Below are 13645 nucleotides of genomic sequence, written 5' to 3' on the forward strand. Positions count from 1 at the left end.
TTACTTTAGTTGTAATTTAATGCCATATCTACTGTTACCATTTACAGGTTTTTCTGGTCCTCTCTTTTCCTCAAATTGATAAAAACTAAGTGCAATCTTCACAATTCAAATTCATAAAGGAGCATTAACTCACATCAGAGCTTTTCATACTTGTCAACCCAGGGGAAATGGATGTTTTTGTAACCTTTTGTCTGCAGTTCTCTGACTTAGAGGAGTTACCTCTCAGCTCACTGCAAAAGTTTAAAAGAAGAAAATCTTTTTAGTTTTTACTGCATAGTGTATTTTCTGTACTTTAAGTAACTCATATTTCAAAACCATAATTTTCTTTCCATCTTTTTTCCAGATTTTCTTTGCCTTGATTTTTTTTTTAACTTAGCTATACAATCAAGTTTCTTTCTTTACAAACTGTTAATTAGCCTTTCTAACAGACCACTCATATTCTCTGTGTTCTAACTGGAAATGTGTGTGTACAGCATCAACCCAACCATTTAAAGGCTTAACACCAACCCTTTGCTCCACCTGGGGCAAATGTATAAGGTATTCCCCTTTCTCCCATGTGTTTTTAATCTGATTCATGCTTCTCTTTTTTTCCACTTTTGTTTTACCTTGTCCCTCATTTAGTTTATGTGATCTTATCATATATTCAATATTTTATGTATCCTTGAAAAATGCCCTATATCCTCCCTAAAACAATGCAGGGTTTTTTTTTTTTTTAATTCCAGTATAGTTGATTGTCAATGTTGTGTTAGTTTCAGGTGTGCGGCAAAGTGATTCGGTTTTATATATATATTTTTTCTTTTTTAGATTCTTTTTCATTATGGATTATTACAAGATATAGAATATAGTTCCCTGTGCTATACAGTAATTCCTTATTTGTTTTATATATAGTACTGTGTATATGCGATTCCCAAACTTCTAATTATCTCCCGCTCCCTTTTCCCTTTGTTAACTAAAAGTTTGTTTTCTATGTCTGCAACTCTATTTCTGTTTTGTAAATAAGTTCACTTTTATCAGTTTTTTAGATTCCACATAAAATTGATGTCATGTGATATTTGTCTTTCTCCCTCTGACTTAGTATGATCATCTCTAGGTCCATCCATGTTGCTGCAAATGGCATTATTTCATTCTTTTTTATGGCTGAGTAACAGGATATTTTTTAAAGTATAACATATATTATGTTGATTGCACTATTTCTACAGGCTTGAGCTTCAAGTGATAATCTCTATCAAGGAGTACATGGTTCACAGAATTTTCAATAAAGCTCTTATATATATATATACACACATATATATATATATATATATATATATAAGTTGTTTTGCTCCACTGGCATGAAGATATGGATATAGAATACAATGGACCTAAAACAATGGACGGTCCTAGCTCCTCCCAAGCCGTAACTGTTGATGTTCAAGGCTGACTCCTGTTTCACATCGCTGCAGCCACTCCTGGTAATACTGAACAGCCGGACTGGGCACTTCCGCTATGAACCTCATTAACTTCCGGTGAAACCCTTTGGCGAGCAACCCCTTTGCAAGTCTTGACTCATTCACCTTCATTCGAGCAGCTATGTTTCCTTTTGAAGTGTGCTTCCCCATAAGCTGTACCTTCCTGTCTTCCACTGGCTTGTCGTCCTTTCACAGGCTTTAATGTACTCTCCCAGCATTCAAGATTAGCATCCCTGCCACAGTTTATTACATACCTGCGGGAATAATAACACATACCTATGGGAATAATAGTAACTAGCATTGACTAAACACTGGCTGTGTGCCAGGAACTATCCCAAGTATTTGAAAGAGATTAAATCTTTTAAACCTCACAATTATCCTCTGACATGTGTAATTTTATTGTTACTCCCATTTTACAGTCACAGAAACGGAGGTTTGACATTTCGTGCCCAAGGTCACACAACTGGTGAGCAGCTGACCCATGACTTGAGAGCAGTCCCGCTCCCAGCCCTCATAACTGCACTCGGCCACTTGCCTGCAATGGTGCGCTATTGTAGCACACTCTCCTCACTGCCTTTTCAAGCCCCGTGAAACATTTTCATCTATGACTCTATCTTAGAAATCATGCAACGGCTCCTTCCCACCAACTGTATCGTATCTGAGAGTTTCCACTTGACTTTTAAGGGCTGTAACACACCATGTCTCTCTGATCGTCTTCATCCACCTCGCTTCCTTACACTCTCTCCCTCAACCCCAACACATACAGGAGTGTTCACTCCATTTTGGCCCAACTCACCTCTCAGATGATTTGCTTTTTTTCCTTCTGTACCATTCCACGTGTAAATCTTTAATTTATAGCAATTTTCTTTTTCAGTACCAAACTCCACAAACAACTCAAACTTAGATTCAGCTACTGCATGCATGCTAAGTCGCTTCAGTCACGCGTGACTCTTAAGCGACTGTATGGACTGTTGCCTGCCAGGCTCCTCAGTCCATGGGATTTCTCAGGCAAAATACTGGAGTCAGTTGCCATGCCCTCCTCCAGGAGATCTTCACAACCCGATGGAACCTACATCTTGGGTCTCCTACAATGGCAGGTGGGTTCTTAACCACTAGCACCACCTGGGAAGCCCTTTCACTGTGTAAGTTTGAACAATTCGTAATTTACTTAATTTTTCAGGCCTTGAGTTGTCCCTTGGTAAAAGATTATAATGGTACCTTATAAAGTTATTGCAAGATTAAGTGATTTGTATATTGAAAAGCCTTGTACAGTGCCTGAAACACATTAAGCACTCAGTAATTGTTATGTATTAGTAATAAACCCCCCTTCTGAGTCTATTTTTGCCCTTCCTTGCTATTCTTCACCACTCATGTATGTAGCTACATTTATGTATTCTCTGTTACTTTCAACAAGCTTTCCAGGTGACTCAGTGGTAAAATCTGCCTGCCAATGCAGGAGACACGGGTTTGATCCCTGTGTTGGGAAGATCCCCTGGAGAAGGAAATGGTAACCCACTCCAGTATTGCTGCCTGGGAAATCCCATGGACAGAGGAGCCTAGTGGGCTACATTCCCCGGGGTCACAAAATAGTAGGACACGACCGAGCCACTAAACAATAACAAGACTTTCAACAGTATTAGAGATGCTAAATTATAGTGATAGATGGTATAAACATTAAATTCTGCCTTCAGGGAGATTGTAGATTGTTTTATTCATAGAAGTTCTTCTGGCCCAAATAGACTGGGATTGTGTGTTTTATTATTTGTTTGTGTTGCAGTTCATATAGTGCTGAAAAGTACAGTTCTTATAGCACTGTACTGTCTGTGGTAGAGATACCATAAATGCCATTGTCAGGATAGTTTCTCTATTTTCTTTGAAACTGTTTGCCATTCAAAATAACATTAACCTCTTCTGAAACACACCTTTCTACCCAATGTCAAGCAAAACTAGTATGCGAAGCTCTACGAAAAAACTCTTTTTGTTGAGATATAATTGATATACATTACTGTATTAGTTTTGGGCTTCCCTGGTGACTCAAATGATAAAGAATCTGCTGGCAATGTGGTAGACCTGGGTTTGATCCCTGGGTTGGGAAGATCCCCTGGAGGAAGAAATGGCGACTCATTCTAGTATTCTTGCTTGGGAAATACCATGGACAAAGGAGCCTGATGGGCTACAGTCCGTGGGGTCACAAAGAGTCAGACACGACTGAGCAACTAAGCAGCAGTATTCATTCTAGGTGTACAACATAATGATTCAATATTTGTGTATACTCTGAAATAATCACCACCATAACTCTAGTTAACATCCATCACTATGTCTAGTTATGGAGTTTATTTTCCTTGTGATAACCACCTTTAGATTTCACTCTCAGGAACTTGCAAATATGTTATTCAGTATTGTTAACTTCATGCTGTACATTACATCTTCATGACATTTATTTTATAACTGAAATGTTGTACCTTTGACTCTCTCCAGCCATTTGTCCCACTCCCACTTTCCACCTCTGGCTACCACCAGTCTATTCTCTGGATCTATGAGCTTGTTTTGTTTTTGTTTTTAAGATTCCACATATAAGTGAGATCAGATTGTATCTATCTTTCTCTGTCTGACTTAGTTCACTTAGCATAACGCCCTCAATGACGCCGCCCTTAGCATAGTCCATCCATGTTGTTGAAAATAGTAAGCGTCATTCTTTTTATGGCTAAACAATATTCATTTTATGTATACCTGCCACATTTTCCTTATTCATCTGTCAGTGGACACTTAGGTTTTTCCATATCTTTGCTATTGTAAATAAAGTTTCGATAAACATGAGTACTCATATATCTTTTAGTGTTGGTGTTCTTGTTTTCTTCAGGTGAATACCCAGAAATGGAGTTGCTGAACCATATAGTGGTTCTGCTTTTAATTTTTTGAGGAAACCTGCATACTGCTTTCCATAATGATAGTACCAACTTACATTCCAGCAAGTAGTGCACAATAGTTCCCTTTCCTCCATGTCCTCACCAATATGTTCAGATGACTCAATCTTAAATGTAAGGAGTATTTGCCATGTAAGTCCCATGAGTGGTGAGTTTCACTCAGTGCATTGAAAAATTAGATATTATATGTGGAACCACCAGCACTTTAGCTACTTTTATTTAGTTGGCTTTATCTTACAGCCTATTAAACTATTCACAAATGAATCTTAATTCCAACTCCTTGCATTTTAATTTCTGTAAATGTGTTGTCAATAAATGTTTTTATTTCTTTAATGTAGAATTTTCAGAAGTTTTAAATTCTGCCATTAGTAGAAAATCCATTACATGTATTTTTATCAACCAACAAGCCCTGACTAAAAATGGATTCTGAAGAATGTCCAGGCTCTCTGGTTGTATATTTAGACGACTATTTATATCCTAGCTCCCTCAACCCTTCATTACCTTCTCAAGCCACTATTACAATTTATTTTTTATGCTCTCACCTACTTTCCTTCTTCTCCTAAGAAGAGAATTTTTTATTCTTCAGGAGGTTCTTCATTCCATGACTCTTTTGTGGTAAATCCTGGAAGGGGACTGTGCCAGTCAGGAAAAGATTGCAATTTTAAGTAGGATGACCCCATGTTTCGGAGACAGGATGGAGGAAGGTTATCAGTGATGCGGTTAAGATCTTGGGAATCCGAGATCCTATCTCGGTCACGTGAGGTCCAAGATAGGATGGAGCTGAGGAAGATTATCAGTTAAGAATTTGGGAATCCGAGATCCTGTCTCAGTCACATGAGGTCATCCTACTCAAAACTGAATATTAATGCTTTTAAAATTATTTCTGTAAAATGTTTTCTGCTGTAGGGTAATTCTCATGCTCCAGTGTTTCCTTCTAGATTCATGGATGTTTACGCTTGTATGAGAATTTAGAGGTCAATATATGCAGGTCTTTTATCACACCAAGCCTCTGAAATGCTAAGTGACTTGACTGAAAGCCGTATAATCAGCAAAGGTCGAGTTAACAACATAGATTTTCTGACACTGAGTTTGCTGTTCTTTCTATCATATTGAGAGGGATCCTAACGGTGAAGATTTCAGATTGGCTAATGTGGGGTGCGCGTTAGGGGCACAGGTGCCCCTCAGAGTCTCAGACTCTCTAGCTGTTTTACGTCACCTTTGTGGCAAGTTTCTCTCACTTGATTTTGTTTCTGCCCTTGATCAGTTACATTACTGACTAGGGTTCTCGGTCTTAATCAATCGAAACTGATGAGAGGCCAGTCAAGAAATTTAGACAAGGTGTTATTCCTGGGGCTCATGATACTGCAAAGAGGAGGGAAAACAAATAACAGGTTCCCTTGCTTGCTCGCTTGCTCCCCGAGGTGGGGCAAGTTGGTTCCTTATATGGGGTGACAGTAGGGGTGTCAGGAAGATCTCCTGGAGAAGGAAATGTCAATCCACTCCAGTATTTGTTGCCTGGGAAACTCCATGGACAGAGGAGCCTGGTGGGCTGGGCTATTATCTAATGGATCGCAGAGAGTCAGACAGGACTTGAAGGACTTGTTGTGACCAAACAACAACAAGGGGAGGGTCCAGGGCTCAGGCTGGAGGGGTGGCTTAGGCAGTTTGCCCCCTTCTTTGGTGATACTGCGTGCAGGGGGCTTGCACAGTACCTTGCTTTTGCCTCCCGCTCTTCAAAAGTGGCAGTTAGGTTTTTGGTCTCTTCATATCGTGTTGTCCATAATTTGCCCCAACCACACATGCACATGATTATTTGTAGTTTCTTATACTTTGTTTTCATTTTGTTACTCGAGGGGATATTTATCCAGATACAAGCACTGCAGCAAGTGGTCCCGGTCACAGGTCCTAGCCTGCCTAATTTAGACTTGCCTGTTTTAATCACCATTTTTCAGGACCCAGGAGAAGGGCTATAGTTCGAGGGTACACTCTGCCTTAGTAGTGTCTGAAGTCCAATTATCTGGGATTCTAAAGCTGGCCAGCTGAGACCAGGGGTTTATTTTGTTGCACATACTTGACAATGCATGAAAGAAATATTGCTCATTACAAGTTGCATTTTTGTTGTAGCTCAAAATTAAACTATGTATTAAAATACATTAAATGATATTAACATTTCCAATATTATTAGAAAATGAGGACATAATGCTAACCACAGTAGTGTGAAAGAAATTGCGAAACTTGTCATTTATTGCATGACCCTTTCTTGAGACACTGATGAATTCTGATTCTTATCCTTTAGTTGGTTTCCCTTGTGTTAGTCCTTCCCAGTGAGGAATTCTGTAGTTCGACTGAATTTTTGACTGCATTGTCTCTGTTACTTGACATAGCCTGCCATGACCTTGTAGCTCTTGTGTTGCTTCTAATTACTGTCATATTGCATGTTCTTTTCCAGGAACTGGAAATTTAGTTTGCAATTAATATTCTGCTATCACGTCTAATTTTATTCCTTTTATTTTGCTGATTATTATGCATTACAGTCAAATAGTGCTCCCTCAAGCCAAGTATATTGGGGCTTCCCAGGTGTTGCTAGTGGTAAAGAACCTGCCTGTCAGTTCAGGAGATGCTAAGAGATGTGGATTTGATCCCTAGGTCAGGAAGATGCCCTGGAGGAGGGCATGGCAACCCACTCCAGTATTTTTGCCTGGAGTAGCCATGGACAGAGGATCCGGGGGGGGGGGTGGGGGTGGCCACAGTCCACGGGGTCACAAAGAGTCAGACACAACTGAAGCGACTGAGAACACAAGCCAAGTATATTATCTTATTACCTTTTCATCACATGACAAAGATGAACCTTCTTGCTATTCTACAGTCTAGTTTTTCTCACTCTCTGTTATCTTTGTTACTCTTAAATACAGTAAATTCCAAATATCATGCTTTAAAATTACCACCTGGGTGGCTCAAAGCATCTCACATTGAGTATTGGACTTTTTTTTGCTTTCTTTCTTTTTATTATTTATTTACTTATCTGACTGTGCCGGCTCTTAGTTATGGCATGTGGGATCTTTATCTGGGCATGTGAACTCTTAGTTGCAACATGTGGGATCTAGTACCCTGACCAGGGTTCAAACCTGGGCCCCCTGCATTGGAAGTGTGGAGTCTTAGCCCCTGGACCACCAGGGAAGTCTCCAAGCCCTGAACTTCTGATCCTGTACCCGATTGGCTCCTCTTTCAGTTGCATATCTGAGTCAGCACCATCATTTACTTCATGTCAGAAACCTGGGGAAAGGGGGAGTCAATCTAGGCACCTGCTTCTCCCCTACTTTCTATGTCAGACTTGAATCCATTTTCTCCTCAACAGTGATAATAGCCTTGAAATCCCTGGAGAATGGAAGGTCAACCCACTCCAGTATTCTTGCCTGGAGAATCTCGTGGACAGAGCTGCCTACCTGGCTTCTCCATATCCATTCTAGAACGCTTCTAATGCACTCTCCAAGGCAGGCAAAGTATCTTGTAAAAATGCACATATGGCCACGTCACACCCCCAGGTAAAGACTTGCAATGCCTTTCCGTTGCTCTCAGGTTCAATTCCCAATTCCTCTCTCTAGCTACAGGCTACTTCTCTCTTTGCTCCTTCATGATCCAGGCACGCTGGCCTCTGTCAGCTCCTCGGAGCTTTACTGTGCGAGGTGGTCCTCTTGCCCACCCTCCTGGAGAGATCTTTCTCTACCCACCCCCCCCCACCCTCGCCTACCCCTTACACTTGGCCAACGTGCATTTGCATGGACACACACACACACCAGCAGGTGGCTAATTGATTCCTTCTTCTGGTTCAAACATCAGTTCCTCAGAGAAATATTCCCTATGCTTCCGAGTTAGATTTTGTCATCTTGATAGTAGTTCACAGAGTATATTGCACTTTTCTTTCCTGTTAAGCATCACAATCGCAATTTTTGCTCATTACAAAATGTGTCTTTCCCATTGAGATATAAACTCTATAAGGGCAGCCCATTTCTGCTTTGTTCTTCTGTTTCCCAACAAAGGGAGGATAGTGAACATGGTGAATATCTACTGAATGAAGGAATGGCTAAATTAATATTGTTGTTCATCCCCTTGCTTTTTCCTCTCTTTATACTGGGCCTTCCTCGTTTTGCATCATCATTCCACATTTGTAGAACAAGTTTGAAAGATCTTAGCTGATTAACATCTCTACATTCATTTAACATTCTTAGATTCCTTTAAAGATGAGGAGACTAAGACTCAGTGAAGCTAAAAGATTCCTGTCTTTCTGAGACCATGAAGGAAAAGACATGTGTGCTAGTGTGCCCAGTCATGTCTGACTCCTTGTGACCCCATGAAATGTAACCCACCAGGCTTCCCTGTCCATGGGATTTCCCAGGCAAGAATACTGGAGTGGGTTGCCATTTCCTCCTCCAAGGGATCTTCCCGACCCAGGGATCGAACTCGAGTCTCCTGTGTCGCCTACATTGCAGACAGACTTTTTACCCAGCAACTCATTGGAGACGCCTTTATGAAGAAAATAGGTCACTATTATATTTTTTTAAATGCTTAGGGCATGTCCGAAATTCTTTGAACTATATATCGAAATCAATAGACTTGATTTTCAGTTTTGTGTACATTGCAAATAAAAATCAGGACATAGTGTATTCATTTACTTATAAATAAATAAAATAATTATTCACAAAAGAATAATTTTTGATTTACGCCTTTCTGTATATAAAAATGTTATAAAAGGGGAATTCCCTGATGGTCCAGTGCTTATGACTCAGCACTTTCACTGCTGTGGCCTGAGTTCAATCCTTGGTCGGGGAATTAAGATCCCACGAGCCATGTGGTGTGGCCAAAAAAAGAAATGTCTAGTTACACATAGAGGAAATCACCTTTACTGAAGAGAAAGACTGGGAAATTTCTGGAGACTGTTAAATGTTCAAGATTTGTGACTAGTACTGGAAAGGATTTTCTGCTCTTTGCCACTACCTGCTTTACCCTGGCAATCTGGTGCCACAAGAAATACATTATTTACAAGATTTTTTATAGCAGTGCTCCAGATGGATCTCTCAGACCTAAGAATCCCATAACAACAAAACTTAACAAATATTTATTGGGTGATTGTACTGAACCTCTAGGTGTAAAGAGAAATGAATTAACCTTTGCCCTCAAAAGAGCTCCTAATGTATCAGAGGAAAGAAGGTAAAAATAATAACCAATATTTACTAAGCTATAAATCAGATGTTTTTACACAATGCTGACACAATTAGGGCTATCATTATATTTATTTTAAAGAAAACTAAGACTCAGTGATGTTTAAAAAAGCTATAAAAGAACACCCAGTCAGTGACCAATAGGACAGAAATTTGCATTCAAGATCCCATACAGCAATTTGAACTTTGGAACCCACATCTTTAACCACTTCTCTATGTTTCCTTAGGTTCAAAATGACAGTGTTTAAAAAGCAGAACTGAGATCTTTTCTTAGGCATCTACTGTGCTACTTAAAGACATCCTTTTTTTTTTTTTTGAGAGCTTATATATCCACATTTGACCTTTTTCACCCCAAAAATCACATAGATTAATGCTATTATTAGAGAGCTGTATTAGAGAGGATGAATATTTGAGCTGCATGTTTTGTTGTTGAAAGGGTGCTTAAAATAGTCTCCATCTGTGTGCCAAGGAAAGCAATTCAAATTCATGAAAATGTAAAACCAACCTGCATCAACGATTGTTATTTATTTTCAACAGTTTCTTATAAGTAAATTCAGGCCTGTTAAAACTACTGGAGTATGTTTGAACGATTTAATAGGCAGTTTTCAGTGCTAGTTTCTGAATGAAATAGCTCTCTGCATAGCCTTGAGACATGGGAAGATTGGTAATTAAATCCAGAAAGGTGTTGTCATGGGCTCTATGGGTGGAATGTGTGTGAGAAGAGCTTTTTAGTATTCATAACTGATATGAGCTTGGGAATGATAGCAGGAAGCCGAGTTTACGTGTCTGGATTGTATAACTCCATGTGTTCCTTGATTTTTTTCCACTTCCATTATGCTTTATTAAAGGATATTGAATATAGTTCCCTATACTATGCAGTAGAACCTTGTTGTTTACCTGTTTTTTTTTAATTTATTTTTCACTAGAGGATAATTGCTTTACATTGTTGTTTTGGTTTCTGCCAAACAATAACGCGAATCAGCCGTAAGTATACATACGTCCCCTCCCTCCTGAGCCTCCCTCCTCTGACCCCCTCTCCTATCCCACCCCCCTAGGCTGTCAGAGCACCGGGTTTGAGCTCCATGCGTCACACAGTAACTTCCCGTTAGCTACCTGTTTTAAATACGGTAATGTGTATGTTCCAAAGCTCCTCTCTCGGTCCATCCCACCCTCTCCTTCCCCAGTTGTGTCCCCAGGTCTGTTCTCTACGTCTGTGTCTCTCTTCCTGCCCTGCGAATGGGCTCACCAGTACCATTTCCCTTGCTGTTGCCATTTAGTTGCTGAGTCATGCCCAACTTTTTGTGACCCCATGGACTATAGCCTGCCAGGTTCATCTGTCCATGGCATTTCACAAGCAAGAAGACTGGAATGGGTTGCTATTTCCATCCCCAGGGGATCTTCCTAACCCAGGGATTGAACCCGCATCTCCTGCATTGGCAGGTGGATTCTTTATCACTGAGCCACCTGGGAAGCCCACCATTTACCTAGATTCCATATATACGTGTTAATATATGATATTTGTTTTTCTCTATCTGACTTACCTCACTCTGTGTAACAGGCTTTAGGTTCATCTGCCTCACTAGGACTGACTCAAATGTGCTCCTTTTTATGGCTGAGTAATATTCCACACTGTGTATGTACCACAACTTCCTTATCTATTCATCTGTCGATGGACATCTAGATTGCTCTCATGTCCTAGCTATTGTAAATAGTGCTGCAATGAACATTGGGGTCTTTGTCAATTACAGTTTTCTCAGGGTATATGGCCAGTAGCGGGACTGATGGGGCATGTGGTAGTTTTATTCCTAGTTTTTCAAGGAATTTCCATACTCTTCTCCATAATGGCTGTATGAATTTACATTCCCACCAACAGTGCAAGAGGGTTCCCTTTTCTCCACACCCTCTCCAGCATTTATTATTTGTAATTTTTTGATGATGGCCATTCTGACCGGTATGAGTATAGTAGTTTGTTAATCCCATTTCAGAATTTCAGGATTTCAGAATTTATGTAATTTCCTTTAAAGTAAGCAAAGGAAGTATCCAGGGAAATGGGGATAATTGGAAGAATGAATAAAATTATGGAAAGCATGACTCCATAATATTAAGATCTTTTCTCTTTTTTCCTCCTCAACATTCAGACATTCCTTAAGCCCATAATTTTCACTTAAAATTTGGTGGAAGACCATGTTTTTACATACTACAGTGAAGATTATTTTTACCATATGATTATAATTATATAATACTGTTTGCACATAATGAAAAACCCTGAATATTTAGGTAAAGAAAATGTGAATTATTATTTACAAAATTTACAAATATATATGTTCTATTATTCTATAAGTAGCATGATGTATTTCTGTAAGTGTGACACTTTTTTGTTTTATAAACTTTATTGAAAATAAAACTTGTGCTTTTAGTTTTTGACTTCTATAGAGTTTTATCAGATTACAAGGAATTGTCATTTAGAATGAAGAATTTGTATGATAATGTCATTTTCTGTTTAAATATTTGTATGTTGTGTGCAAGCATTGTGCTATGTGGCACAGCTTCTGTGGCAGATAACAAACAAGGAATAAAAATTTGTCCTTGGTGTGAAGAAATTCACAATTAGTGAATAAATATAATCTTGCCATGCATTAAATTTTTATAGTTAAATTTAGCACAGATTGTTATATGATGGACAATTCAGATAATGAATTTGTCTGATAAGGGAAGATAGATGTTCTGTTCAATATGGAACTGATACAATTCTGTGTTGAAAAAACAATCAATGTTAAAGTCAAATTTATAAAACTCTTGCCAAGCCATGTAACAGAATTTTGGAGAAACTGGCTGAATCCAGATTTGATGTTCTGGTACCTAATCGAGGAAGAACCATTAATAATAATAGCTTACACTTGTTGAACAATTACTATACACCACACCCTGTTTTAAGAGTTTCTCTTGTTTTCCATTTAATCTTCCCCCAAACCCTATGAAAAAAGTGCTGTCATCATCATCCCATGTTTAGAAATCAGAGAATAGAAGTATTTAGAAATTATGTCATTTTCACAAGTCACGTAGTATTAATACATGAAGGACCATGCTGAGAGCTATTACACAACTTCATGGTAAAGTCAAATTGTCTGAGAAAGGTTCAGTGGGCCATATTCACTGCATCCTTCATTCAAAATGTAACAAAAAATGTTGCATAGATGAGATTGAGCAATTTCAGGGTGGTATAGTCAAAGACTACAGGTGGACAATAAGCACATGAAAAGATGCTCAGCATTGCCAATTATTAGAGAAATGTGAATCAAAACTATAATGAAGTAGCATTGTTTAGTATGACCATCGTCAAAAAGTCTACAAATAGTAAATGCTGGAGAAGGCATGGAGAAAAGGGAACCCTCCTACCTACATAGTTGATGTGAACATAAATTGGTGCAGCCATTATGGAAAATAGTATGGAGGTTCCTTTAAAAACTATAAATATAGCTACCATATGATCCAGCAATCCCATTTCTGGGCATATACCTGGAATGGGTATATTCCATTCCAGGTGGAATGGATGAAAGATGAAAGCTCTAATTCAAAAACATATGTGTGCCCCAATGTTCATAACAGGACTGTTTACAATAGCCACATGTAGGCAACCTAAATATCCATCAACAAGTGAGTTGATGAAGAATATGTGGTGTGTGTGTGTGTGTGTGTGTGTGTATATGCGTATTAGGCATAAGAAAGAATGAAATAATTCCATTTGCAGCAACATGGATGGACCTAGAAATTATCACACTAGGTGAAGTGTCAAAGACAGATAGTATATGATATCGCTTATGTATGGAATCTAAAAAATAGTACAAATGACCCAATTTATAAAGCAGAAACAGACTCAGATATGGAAAAAAAACTTACAATTACCAAATGGGAAGGCAAGGTAGAGGGATAAATTGGGAGTATGGGGTTGACAGATACACACTAACAGATATACACTATGCATAAAATAGATAAACAACAAGGATTTACTGTATAGCACAGGGAACTATATTCAGTATCTAGTAAGAAGCTATAATGA

The sequence above is a fragment of the Cervus elaphus genome, chromosome 18 (genome assembly GCF_910594005.1).
Source record: "Cervus elaphus chromosome 18, mCerEla1.1, whole genome shotgun sequence".
Classification (NCBI taxonomy): domain Eukaryota; kingdom Metazoa; phylum Chordata; class Mammalia; order Artiodactyla; family Cervidae; genus Cervus; species Cervus elaphus.